General features: G+C 37.8%; 1 protein-coding gene across 1 annotated transcript in view; it reads left to right on the top strand.

Moving 5' to 3' along the window:
* The window catches only part of LOC129238131 (proteoglycan Cow), a 131,150-nt gene that overhangs the window by 92,565 nt on the left and 24,022 nt on the right, over positions 1-14,563 (top strand). The window lies entirely within an intron of this gene.

Raw genomic sequence — 14,563 nt, 5'->3', positions numbered from 1 at the left:
CGAAAGAGAAAAAAGATATAACGTAGAGGAAAGAGAGAGAGAGAGGTATACCTTATATATATCTTAGATACACCTTAGGCTATTTTTCCTGAGTTTTTTTTGTGGTTGCTAATTTCTAGTGAGAAATAACACTGCCTACTTTTTGACGCTTATTTCCGTTTCCTGGCTAGTTATTGTGCGTACTATAAAGTGCTATTCAATCTGGCGTCGGATTTATTGGTATTGCCTTGCGGTAATTTGTGCCGCCGTAGCCGAATGGGTTGGTGCGCGGCTACCATTTGAAATTCACAGAGAGAACGTCGGTTTGAATCTCGGTGAAAACACCAAAATTAAGAAAAACATTTTTCTAATAGCGGTCGCTCCTCGGCCGGCATTGGCAAACCTCCGAGTGTATTTCTGCTATGAAGAAGCTCCTCATAAAAATGTCTGCCGTTCGGAGTCGGCTTGAAACTGTAGGCCCCTCCATGTGTGGAACAACATCAAGACGCACACCACAAATACGAGGAGGAGCTCAGCAAAACACCCAAAAAGGGTATACGCGCCAGTTATATATATTTAATTTGTGCCATTGCTGCAGTCCTGGAAGCGCTGCGTTTGTGCGGGTGATAAACGCTCGGAGTAGTGCGTCCGGCGTTTACTTTCTCCGCTCGACCCTTCTCCGTTTTTTGTCAATTTTGTCTATTTGTATTCTCTGCAAATGTTGTGAATTTATTTAGATATATATTCTTTCTCTCTCTCTCTCTCTCTCTCATTCTCTCCCTCTTTCTTTGTATGCCTTGAAAGTTCACTTCTGTTATGTGTACTACGCTACATGAACTTTTTTTATTCTTTTTGATTATGGAAACGGATTAATATAATCAAAAGACATAAAAACATAATCAAACACAATCCAGAAATATTATTTGATTATTTTTGGATTACTTTTGATTATTTATGTTGATGGTAAAAGATCTTGATTTTTTTTTATTCTTGTTGACTATAAAAATGTATTAATATAATCAAAAGTAATAGAAAAATAATCCAAAAAATCTATAGTATTTGATTACTTTTTAATTACTTTTGCCTATATCTGATTATTTATGTTAATGGTAAAAGGTCATGATCGTTTTTTTGTTTTTGATTATTTTGAAATGGACTAATATAATCAAATGTAGAATAATAAAAAAATTAAGAAAAATAATCCAGAAATATAATTTGACTATTTTGGATTACTTTTGCTTATTTATGTTGATAGTAAAGATCACGATCGCTTATTTGATTAATTTTAATTTTAAAGACGGATTAATATAATAAAAAGTAATAAAAAAATAATCAAAAATAATCCAGAAATATATGTTGATTATTGATTATAATTGATTCGAAACGCTAGATTTCAAGATTTCTTGCTCTATACTCTGCCTGCTTACAAATCGATCGAGGCCTCACTCCGTACATTATAAAGTAAATGGGAAAAAAATAAAATGAATAAATAAAATGTAAAAAAAAAGAAAATAAAATTTCTACCAAAAAATATGATTAATTTCTAAAACAAAAAAATTGAACTTTTCTAAAAAAATTTTAACAAAAATATAGAAATTTTTTCCTAGCCTTTTTTAAAACGCTTGAATTTTTTACCTAAAAATTAAAAAAAAATGTTTCATAAAAAATAAAAAAACAAATATTTTTAAATTGAAAAACCTAACCTATCATATTTCTTAAGAACTGCTAAGTAAATTAGTAACGACATGCAAACAAACCGAAAAGCCAAAATAAGAAAACAAAATTTCTAACAAAAAATATGAACTTTGTAGCTTGAGTTTTTTTTTCTTAAAATTAAAAATTAAAAAAAAAATATACTATAAAATTAAGAAAAAAATATTTTTAAATTGCTGAAGAAAACCTAACATATTTAAAAAAAATGCCTAAATTAGTAAGAAAATGCCAAAGAAGTGGAAAACAAAAATGACAAACAAAATGTTTGCCACAAAAATGTTTACCAAAAGTTTTGTAACAAAAAATAAAAAAATTTCTTAAAAACCAATTTTACTACAAAGCCCAAAAAATTATGCTAAAAATTTTTAACAAAAAATAAGTATTTTGCTAAATAAATTTTTAACAACAATTTTGTGATAAAAAATAAAAAAATGTTCAAATTTTACAGAAAATAGAATTTTTTTCTGAAGAATTTTTAACAAAAAAAATTTAAAATTTAGCCTCAATATTAAAGAAGTAAAAAAATATGTACCCTCAAAAATTAAAAAAAAATATTTTTAAATTATTGAAAAGAACCGAATATTTTTCTTTAAAAACAACACAAAACAAATATTTTCAACGATATACAATACATATGTAAAAATTTGTTTTTCCTTTTCTTGGAATTTTTCTGGTTTAGTATACTCAAGCCTTCCGCCCTATGCTTCGACTAGGAGAGATAGCAGGTGCAGAGAAAAATTTTTTTAATACTCGTTCTTTAGTTCTTCTTAAATATGTCATCTAAAAATTCTTATAAAACTGTCATCAAATAGCCTATAAGTAAACCAATTTTCAAAAAATTTTACGAGTAAATCCTAATCTAAATTTGACAGTTCTGATTTGAGACGTGTCTAACTCGTACTACGGCGAGATAAACTGGCGACATTAAATTGTATGAAAGCTGGCCTTAAGGCTACCATAAATCTCATGTACTTTATATGTATGTGTGCAAATTATTCGCAAACCTAATATAACAACCGTCATACACCCCCATACAAAGTTGTCGCGAACATTTCAACGAGGTACAGTTTGTTAAAGAAGTGTTTTGACATCCACAAATCTAACGAGATTCAGAAATATGCTTTAGAAAATATGTATTTTATCATGGTTCTCTTTCAATCTTTGGTTTTATTTGGATAAAAGAAATAATTTATAAGCGAATGGTAGAAAATACAGTTCTTCCGTTTAAAAGTAACATAAAAATAAAGCAAAAACAATATACACTTCGAACACAGCTGTCAATGAAATCTTCTTCTTCTTAGCGTGATAAACGGTTCAATAGACAGGACTAGTTTATTGGGGTGGCAGCCCTTGACCATGAAAAACCCGAGTCATTCCGGTAAAGTAGAACCGCATGCCATGGGAATGCGTCACAGTCTTTAGTGAATCATTGCTTCATTCACAACCAAGCTTTAAGTTACATGTTTTAAAAAATCAAATGTACAGCAGCCCTTTATATGACTATCTGGAGCATCTATGTTATAATACTTTGTACTCTGCTTCTCACAGAATGAACAAATTTTTGAGCATCACAGTCCTGGGGTATCTAGTGCCATTCCTCTAAAAGAAAGGTTAAGAGCTTTGCTTAACCTTTTGCATTTTTTTTCCAACTTTTTTCTTTAAATATGCTCACAAATTTTCTATAAAATTAACATCCGGGCTTTGTGCTGGTGTTTCCAATACTTGACTGCAATTAAAAGAAGCCACCCACATTCGGATCGTTGTTCTGGTAGAATTTCAACTGAGGTTTGTTGTCAACAACGAAGCCAAATTTTGTTGCACTCTTTGTCAAATGGTATCGCAGGATATTCAAATATTGCCGTACATCCATCTTAACTTCTATAAACACGAAATCACCCATTCCCTTGCTGGATATGCCTCCCCACATCATCACTGAACGTTTAACAAATTTCACTGTTGGTATAATATTTCGCCTTGCCAGTGTTTCTAATGGCTGTCTCCATAACCTATGGGGCCCAGCAGAATTTTAGTATCATCACTGAATATCCCATCAACCTAGTAGCTATCTGATTGAGCTGCTGGGTATGTCTTGTGTAGCGAAAGATAACTGATTTTCAATATGCTGCGCAGAGTGCAAAGACTTCTTTGGTTTCAAGAAAAACTTCGAACCTACACTCATCTCTAAGCTTACAAGCAAGATTTCTTGCCGAAATCTGCAGGTTTGCGGCTACTTTTTGTTCAACGAAACACATTCCGCTCGGTCAGATATTTTCCGTGGTCGTCCACTTGCAGATTTTAGCTCTAGCCTATTTTCACTTCGCACGATTTATTATGGTGTAAATACTTTGTAGGGTTGAATAAAATATTTCTGATAACTGTGCACACTTTTTCCTGCTGTGAATTTGTAATAGACCAAATGATGTCCATTTTCCAGGCATTTGTTCTAAAGCATTTGTTTTGTTTCTGTAGTTTTTATTTCCTTGTTCACTCCTCCCGGGAGCAAAGGGCCTTGACAAGACTGTTCCATCGTACACGGTTCGGGTCTGTTGTTTTTGCACCGTCCCATGAGACATCGGGATCTGCTAGTTCGCGCAGCATCGACATTCTCCAAGTGTTTTTTGGTCGACCGCGACCTCTGCTCGCTTGCGGGCTTCAGTCCAGTGCCATTCTTGTGATGTTATCTGATGGTTTTTTCAATGTGTGATCCATCCATCGCCACTTTCTGCATTTGATTTGCCTAAGGATGGATTCCTCATTCGTTCATCTCCACAGTGCGTTCTTACTGATGGTGCTGGGTTAGAATATTCTGCAGACGTCGATGAAGGATTGTAGCCTCTGTGTGATGGTGTTAGAGACCAGTCATGTTTCGCTTCCGTACAACAATACGGACTTCACGCATGAGCCGAATATTCGTAGTTTAGTGAACTTGGAGATCTGCGAACTGGTTTCTGTATAAGTATTTCTATTTTCGCTTGCTATGATGTATTCATTTAACGTTACGAGGTACTTTTCTGCTGAGATTTAGGATAACCTCTCCCTGTATACGTTTTGGATCAATTAGTGTTTTCGATTAACGTATGCCCGTTTTGGCTCTCCAGTACTCAATCAGGCCTCGTTGTTCCCGCTCACGCAGAAAGACACTTTTTAAGCTGTTATTTATCCCGCAGAAAGGTTCAGGACCTAAATATAAAAGGCGTATTTGCAACCTTTTTCGCTTAAGTGTCTGCAATTTCATTTCCTTCGTGCCACTCATGTCTCGGTACTCACAACAAAGTAACAAAGTTTCTTGTTGCTAGAGTTTCGAGAACTTTCAGACATTCCCAGACCAACCTTGATTGGAATGTGAAGTGCTATCTAGCGATTTTAGAGCTGCTTGACTGTCAGAGGGAATGTTGATATTGGCACCGCGCGTGCCTCTACGCGTGGCACATACCTCTAAGTCGTAGACCTCCGCCTAAAAATGTCGTTTTTCCCATTGCAATTGCCTTCTTCCAACCTCGGCACTGCCGTCTTTCATTTGAGACCCATCAGTCAACCACAACTCTGCACCCTGTCTTAAAGATATTTCATTATTTCTCCACGCTGAAAGATCACTGATGCCAGCTTGAAATTCTTGGAGAATTCTAGTTTTCTTCCATCTTCTCACAGGCCGTCAGGCACGGAGACTTCAGAATTGAGTCCCAGAATTCTTACATGTCCGGTAAGATTGCCTTCTTAAAGATGAAATAGACTAGGAAACCTCAAAATTGCACCAGCTGCCGACCGTTTGGCTGCACGGTGGAGTGAAATGAGTCCAGTCCATTCTCAAAGCCGTTGTGGGGCAAGTTCGCACTACTCCCGTTACGCTCAATCAGGCTATTCTGTATCCCTTGTTAAGGGTCATCTGAGTCATAATTTTGTCTACTTGTGGTCACCATACCAAAGAGGCGTAGGTGATCACTGGCAGTATTATTGTCTTATAAGACAATCTGTGGCCGCAGACCTCATGTTTTATCGTGAAGCCTTTGGCACACGTATGTTGCTTTCAAAGCTTTATTTGTAATGTACGATAAATGAGTTTTCCAGTTCAAGTTTTCATCAAGGATTACTCCCAGATACTTCATATCTCCAGATGTAGTTAAGATTGCATCGCCTAGTGCCCCTACACCTAGCTTCCTTCTTCGGGTGAAGGGTACCACACATGTTTTGTTCGGTTTTTCAAGAATCCTTTCCCTCGACACCAGTCTTGCGCAATCCCGGCTATGGTAGAGTCAAACCTGCCTCTAACTCGAATAATTAGATAATCAGCAAAGCCCTGAACTTTGTATTCGAGATCATCGAGAGTTTATAAATGTTTGTCAATGACCAATAGCCAAAGGAGCGATGATAAAACGCTCCTTGGCGGTATTCTTTGGTTGACCTGACACAAAATCTTTTCGACCCAGTTTCAAAGACTGTTATTCTATTCTTCAGTATGTTGAGAACCCACGTTACGGTTAGTCTATCTCGTGACTTCTTTACCATCCCTTCCTCAATGGAGCTGAAAGAAGCATAATCGAAAGCCCGCGTATTGCCAATCGATGTACAGAAGGCAATTTTTTACCAACTAGCGCCTTTTCGATCTTAGTTGTATGGACATGTGTAGCAGTCTTAGTTGACTTGCCTGACTGGTAATCGTATTGTTCAACATGAAGAGGCGAATCCCTGAGATAAGGGACTCTAATGTGTTGTTCAATTATTTTTCCTATAGCTTTGAGCAAGAACGAAGTTAAGTTTATGGATCGACTGGCTTTTGGGGTATGGCCCACCTCCTGCACTGTGTCTAATTCTAGGCACAAGTAATGTATGTAGCTAAAAGGTGAAGTCCAAAATAAACAAGACTGGCGTCATAAACATTTTTTTGATGGCGCCATCTTTTTAATGAGTTCGTGCGTTAGAAGTTACATCCCTAACTGACTTCCAGTGAAAGTTCTTGGTGACATTCAGTTGAGTGGAAGCGAAGTTAACGCGTCTAAAGTGTCTGTATGTTTGTGTCATTGGTACAAAAATGAGTTTTGAACAAAGATCTAATATCAAACTTTGTTTTGATTTAAATTTAAATTGATGACAAAAGTTTATGGCGATGATTGTCTGTCTCGTGCCAGAGTTCATGTTTACACGTTTCAGAGATGGTTGTGAGGACATAAATGGCAATGAACATGCGGGCCACCCGAAATCAGTAATCACCGAAAGCTCTATCGAAATTGTTCTTAAATGTATCAAAAAATGAACCGAAATCATCGTTGAAATTCATGGAATCGGAGTTGAATATCTCCAAAACATCGATTTATCGCAGTTTAACTGATCATTTGGGCTTACGAAAGGTTTGTGCACGTTTCATTCCGCACAAATTAACTGACGACCTAAAATTGCTCAGAATGCAACATTCGAAAGACCTCATTGAAGAGGCGAGAAAAAACGAGAACTTCCTGCACCACATTGTAACTGGTGATGAAAGCCGGTGTTTCCAACATGAACCTGAAACTAAGCGTGAAAGCGCCGAATGGAAGGCCTCAGACGAGCCACCACCCAAGAAATCGCGTTGGGAGAAGTCCAAAATCAAGTCGAAGCTCATTTGTTTTTACGATTCCTAGGGAATTGTCCACAAGAAGTTCATGCCAACGGGCCAAACCGTCAATGCAATTTTCTGTCTTGCCGTGTCGAGGTTTTTGTTGCAGCGCATTCACGAGTTCCCACTGAATACCGCGAAGGAGGGAGCTGGCGCTTATTGCATGATTATGCACCATCTCATCGATCCACTCTTGTGACTGATTTTTTGACTAAAATTGGCATTTCAACCATCAATCACTCACCGTATTCGCTTGATATGGCTCCCTTACATATTCGGAAAATTGCATTTGACCATGAAAGAAAAACGTTTTACGTCCGTAGAGGCCATCCAAAAGGCTTGTTCCGACATCCTGACGGACATACCGGTGAATGACCTGAACACTCTTTCAAAATGCTTTTAGATCGCGCAAAACAGTGCATCGAGAGCAGAGGTACCTATTTTGAATAAATGAACTCGAAGTTATCAGAACAAAGCTCCCGTCGTTTCTATCTCAGACTTGTTTATTTTGGACTTCACCCTGTATGCATGTAAGTTATTGCAATAATTTTGAAAGGCTCTCCAAATTCAATAAAAATCTATGGTCAAAGAATTTTTTACTTAAAGAATTTTGATTATGTCAAAATATTTTCTTGACAATCTGTATGCAACCCCCCTACTAGCCAGTCTATTCTGCATGCTGCCAGCCATTTGTAACCGACAAATTTTATTACCGAAAATTATTACCACTCTAATGCACTGATAGCGTCGTCAACCACGTGAAATACAACGAGTTCGCGGCGAAATGTCGTTGTTGCATATTTTAGGGCGCGCAATTGCCATTTCTGCTCTGTAATTTATGTGAAGCGAATTATTAGCAAAGTTTGTGGTTTTGTATTGAAAACTTGCTATTCACGCTGTAATAAGCACTTCAATTCGCGGAAATAGGAAATATTTTGAAATTTTAAAACAAAAGTGCGTAATTTATTTCCAAAATTTCCAAGCAAAAAAAAAAGCATCAAAAATGGCTTTAACTATAATAAATAATTTGGATACTCTAGGAAAACTCTTCAATATTTAACTAATCAGGTGAAATTACTTATGAAGTAAAATGTACATTATTTTGATTTTAAATAAATGAATTTTTTTTTACTATTATGCTTAGATAGTTAAATGAACGAATCTAATTTAATACGAATTAAAATATACTGAAAGAAAAATATCAACTTTACGGTCTGCTCTGAAAAATTGGTAGTTTATTTGAACAGCCTTTTTTATGCAAACAAAAAAATTGGTTTTAAAAAAGAAGGGAATGTAAAATTTACTGCCACGTCGTAAGTTAAAGGTTAGAAAAATATACCTGCTAATGGCTTACCGAAAATGCACATACAAAACACAAACAAAAAAATATAACGGATGGTATGTGAGATACAGCTGCTTTAGTCACGCCTAAAAGTTGAGTGTCCCTTTCGAAACGCTCTCTGTGTACACAAATAAATATTGTTTTTGTATTTTCAACTGAAAAGTTCTAGATATGTAGCTACGAGGTGTGCTCAAAAAGTACGAAGACCTAAAATATCGCAGGCAACATACAGCCGTTGGAAAATTTTTAGGAACTGCACCCAGTTTTCGCCATTTCAGACTTTTTTCAATGAAGTCATTTAAATTTTTTCCATATTAGGTTTTATTTTATAAATTTAAACAGTTTTCAAAGCGTATCAAAATTTTTTCTAATAAAAACATTCATGCTTTTACTTCATGTACAAAAGTTAATACAATTCGAAAATCCTTCAAGAAAAATACTTGAAATGTGAAAAGGTCAAGCCAAGAAGCACCGAGAGATTTGGTAACTCCTAAAATACTTAGGCTAAAAAGTCCATTGTAATCGAAGGTCTGAAAAATGAAACGTTCGATAGTCAAGGAGGAAAAAAGAGAAATAAGAGAAGGAAAGAGATAGGATAGAATAGAAAAATAGAGGGAGAATTTTCCAGATTCTTTGCTAAATCTGAAAATATCCTCCAATTTGAGCGAACGAATTTTCGAATTTTACTCATTCTCATGACATCGGAACCCAAAATTCGTAGCCTTGCTCTAGCAAATGCAGAACACTAACAGAGAAAATGCTTAGTGCTGCAGGGTGGGCCATATAGCGTTTACTTTTTGAACCACCTATTTTTTTGAGAATGGTAACACAAATGACATGTCAAATGTGTTCATAATTTACTTAAAGGCTTGACTTTTCGAAATGGGACGCTATACAGTAAATGGCGAGCGTTACCGTGCCATGCTCAACGAGTTTTTGTTTCCAAAAATTGAAGAGGATGACATGGACGACATTTGGTTTCAACAGGACGGTGCAACTTGTCACACTGCCAAAGTTACACTCGAACTTTTGGCTACCGTTTTTGAAAACCAAATAATCAGCCGAAATTCCGATATCAATTGGCCGCCTCGGAGCTGTGATTTAAGCCCGTTGGACTATTTTTTGTGGAGAGCCGTTAAGGACAAATTCTATGCGAACCATCCAGAGACGATTGATGCTTTAAAACAGGAAATCGAAGTTGCCATTCATGAAATTGGAGTCCAAACAATCGAAAATGTGCTTAAAAATTGGGTTGATCGAATGGCCTACTGTAAAGCCAGTCGGGGCAGTCATTTGAACGATATTATTTTTCATTCATAAATGACAATGTTCAATCTTCAAAATAAAAAAAAAGTTTGAAAAAATATTGATTAGTTTTTTTTTATAGCCGATTCAAAAAGCAAATTTTACATGGCCCACCCTATATAAGCCTCCTCTAAGCAAGGCAGGCAATCGGGTCTTCAGGGATACCAATGGCGGTAAAAGGTCTAGTCATATGCTGACCCCATGAGTTGCATCCTGTAAAAATACCGACCATCAACCGAACTTCTTTTCTTCCAAGCCTTAGAACAAAGATGGACAGTTTTCTGCACAGGCTTGTCATAAAACGCTTTGCAGGCCTGCCGACTTCTAGACCGGCCCATCACTCTTTGTGTAAATTGCATACTTAATCGCTGATCCACTGCATGATTCCTACAGAATTGATTCTGATTATTGGCTCCGGTCCCTATGGTGTAACCGCTAATCAACAGTTCCCCAATTCATGGGCAATTTCATTCCCTTGAACACTGCTGTATCCTGGAACCCATATAAGTACAAGCCTATTCTGTGTGGCAACAGAATTAAGCTTCTTCTTGCACTCTTGAACAATCTTTGGGGATTGTTTTGCGTTCTCCAGAGCCTTTAGAGCAGACTGAATGTCACTGTTTCTCGCTCCATCTGCTCTCAATTATTTATTCTGCTATTATACTTTCAGAATGTCAAAAATTTTCAGTTGCTATTCCTCACTCGGCTCCGGAAGCTATTTCATTCTTGAACCCATCGGTAAAGAAAATATCCTTCAAACCTCCTTGAGTGCAGTCTGGATTACTTCATTTAACATCAAATTTGGTTTCAAATGAGACTATGGGTATAAGGTCGTCCTTAGGTGCCAAAAACAATGGATACTGCTCAGATACCATCTTTAAGAATTCTCGGTGTCCCGAAGTTTCGTTCTCATACCAGAAGCCATATTCATGGAAACTAGTGCTATACGCACCTTCAGCAAAACATGTGTCTCCCAAGTCAGTTTCTTATCCAAGATTACTCCTAGACTTACTTTCTCAGAGTGGCTAAGTCTTACACCTTTCAGTGCTGGAATACTACATTCACCCAATTTCCGTTTTCTCGCGAACAAGACTAAGGTAGTTTTCTACGGATTGACGGAAAGACCTTGTCTCGTGCACCAGTTGTCCGTTTTATCCAAAATTCTCTGCACTTTCATGAAAAGTCTTCTTAGGAATTTATCTGATGTTAGCGCACAGACATCGTTCGCATATGCTTAGACATGAAATCCGAACTAATGCATCTCCGTTAGCAGAGAGTCTACGACGAAGCACCACAACAGCGGAGAAAGAACACACCCTTGGGGACATCCTTGCTTAGCTCTGGCGGTAATAAGTTCGTCACTGTTCTCACCAGCGGTTAGCAGCATCTCAAAGAGCATAGAATATATAATATCAATTTTACAATGGTTTGATTAATTCTCTGTTCTTCGGCAGAGGAAGATATTGAGTCAAAAGTGATATTATCAAAAGGCCCATCACTATCCACGAACACGCCCATTATGCACTCGTCAGCTTGCTGCTCGGCTTCAATTTTGCTAACAAGATGGATTCACGTGATTTGCCACTCTGGTAAGCGTGTTGATTTCTACTAAGTGGACTTCTCGGCAATACCCCCACTCGAATATGTTTCTCCACCACTCGTTCTAGACTTTGCAACACGAACGTTGCCAAACTTTTTGCTAGGGAATAGTCGCCTTTTCCTGGTTTCGGAATAAATACTACACTTACGCGTCGCCATTGGGATGGTATATAACCAAGTGCAAGACAGGCTGTGAAGATCCTTTTTAGGACCTCAATCAGCCTGTCTTCTCCTTTTTTAAGCATTTCTGGATATATTCCGTCAGGTCCATGGGACTTAAAGTTCTCAAAGGAAGACAGGGAAAACCTTATCGATTCTTTTGTCACTATCTGACTAGCAATATCCCAGCTGTACCTAGAGGTTCCACCGTTGCTACCGTTATTGTTCATGCCACTCTGTACTTCAGAGTTCTACTACCCGGAAAATGGGTTTCGAGTAGAGCATTAAACGTTTCCGATTTGGAAATGGTGTATGAACCATCAGGTTTTCAAATGGAATCCAGCCGTACTGAGCGGTCTAGATGAAGGACCTTACAAAGTCTCGCTGTTTCCCTCATTTCTTCAACGTTACTGAAAAAACTTCTATAGGATTCAAGTTTGGCTTTTCGTACTTTTTTCTTATATTCTCTCTGTGTAAGTCGATGATTAGCCCAGTCCCCTTTTGTTTGGGTTTTTAAGGCCTTATTAAGAAGTTTTTTGGACTGTACACGAAGCTTCGACAGTGCAGGGTTCCACCAAGCAACCGCTTTCCCCTGTCTACTTTGCCTGAGTAACTATGCCCACTCAAAGCAGTTGATTAAAGTATCTTCTAATTTCTCAGTAGCATCTTCAATCATTTCTATTGATTTGAGTTTTTTTAGGTTTGGTAATTGCTCTGTTACAAGCTCACCATACCTGCCCCAGTCCACATTTCGAGCATTCCTACCGGAAGGTATTGATATTGTATCAATTCCCAGTCGGAATTCGATAAGACGATGATCAGAAAGAGAGTCCTCTTCAAAAACTCGCCATCTGTTGATTTGATTTCCAACTGACCTATTGGTAAGTGTTAAATCAATCACCTCTTGTCTCCTTTTGGTCACAAAATTTGGTTTGTTACCAGTGTTTTGAATGACCAAATCAAATGACAGAATAAAATCCAGCAACTGTCAAAGCTTAGAAGTGTTACCAGCCTTATCTTTATCTTCAATATTTTATATAGTAACGGGATGTTTACACATAGTAATTATAGGAATAATACATAGTTATGTTAACTTATAATAAAATAGTAAAATTACAAAAAAATGCAGGCGAAAGGGAAAAGTGTACATTAATATTTTTTGTTGAAAATTCTTTTTGCTTTATTACTGCTGCACAGTGCCTTTGCGTTGACATTATGAAACCTCTACAACGTTCAACAGGAATGAGTTCCCATGCTGCCTTGGCCTTTTCAAATACTAACTGATCCATATTGGTGATACTCTATACTGAATGCATTTTTACGTCATTCCAAAGCTGTTCTATTGAATTTAAATCAGCACTCAGAGTTGTCTAATCCTGAACAGTGGTCGAATTGTCTGCGAAAAACTTTTAAGCCACACGAGAAGAGTGCTGCGGATCATTGCCTTATTGAAATTTCGAAATCACCAATAAATCATCATCCGCATATGATTGCATTACATTTTGAAGTATCTGAATGTCCTTGACCGCATCAAAATGACCTTCAATAGGATGAATTGGCCTGAGACCGTTCCATTGAACCACTCCCGTGCTTTATAGTTGATGAGGCGAACTTGGGGTTGGTATGTAGGTGCAATGGTTGAAGTGTCGGTCTGGCACTGCTTAAGTAGCACTAAAGAGCCATTTTGATACCATTATGAGACCTCCAACAGCCAGATATCTACAGCCAGCCAGAGCTGTTGATATAATGGGGAGATTGTTTGGATTGATTTCGCACTGCCCCAGGCTGTCGAAGAAAGGAGCGCCCAGTGACCTTAGTAGTCTTGCTGCCAAACCCGGACATTTACAGAGAAAATGCTTTACAGTCTCCTTCTCTGAAAGGTCCCCACAGCTTCTGCAATGGTGGTTAAATGGTAACCCTAGCTTTTTCGCGTGTGTGCCGATCGTTCATTGGCTGGTAAACACATCTACAAGTTCGGAAATTGAATGGCGAGGAGTCCAAAGGACTTGCTGAGTCCTTCGTACATATGTACATATATCGTATTGGGGCCAAAGGGTTTTCGGAATGGCACATGAAGAAATGGAGCTCCATCTTTTCTGCGCTTTGCCGAGAAATATGGTAATTTGTGCAGTTCCCCTTTAACAACTGTCAGGGGGTTGCTGATGACCGTGTAGGAGGTCTCTGAGGCCAATTCAGACCCCTTCCTGGTAGGCTCATCAGCAATTTCATTTCCCTTTATGTTCCTATGTCCTGGAACCGAGATCAAAGAAATGTTACCTGCACACCAAAGAGATTTGATCTCCTCTTTACAGGAGTTTACTGATTTCGTTCTGCACCATGGCGTCACTTGGGGTTGAGTGCTGAACGTTTTGGCAGCCGCACGTACTTCCTACCACCTGGATCAACTCTCTGTTTGTTTTCGTTTCAGCACTGGCAATTTACTGTTGCCAATGGCTTCTTCCGTGCCAGTCGACTGTGAAGCCCTGCTTCTGCCAATCGAAACTGTTCTTTTTGTTATCGGCTTTTCCAGGTGAAGAACAATTTCGAGATGCATGTCAGCAGCACTTTCCTAGGATTGTGTTTTGACAATGTAACGAGCATCCTATCTATCTGGCTAGTAGTCTTTCGCGCTTTATTTTCTGCGAACGTTTTCTGCTGTTTTATGGTTAAAAAAATATATCAAAGCATTGAAACCCATAGTTTTTGAAATAGCATTGTAGGATAATCCGGTATTTTGCAACTCCATGACTGAAAATCTGAATATTTGGTCAAAAATAACACCGCCAGAGTCACCGCCCTTGCCCGATTTAAATAAGCCTAAAAGGTGACTATGTCGAAAAATAAAAAAGATTTACCCCAAAAAATAAAGTTGCTTTTAC

The sequence above is a fragment of the Anastrepha obliqua genome, chromosome 1 (assembly GCF_027943255.1).
Source record: "Anastrepha obliqua isolate idAnaObli1 chromosome 1, idAnaObli1_1.0, whole genome shotgun sequence".
NCBI classification, from domain to species: domain Eukaryota; kingdom Metazoa; phylum Arthropoda; class Insecta; order Diptera; family Tephritidae; genus Anastrepha; species Anastrepha obliqua.
The sequence above is the reverse complement of the archived record's forward strand: the minus strand, read 5'-3'. Positions and strand labels throughout refer to the sequence as shown.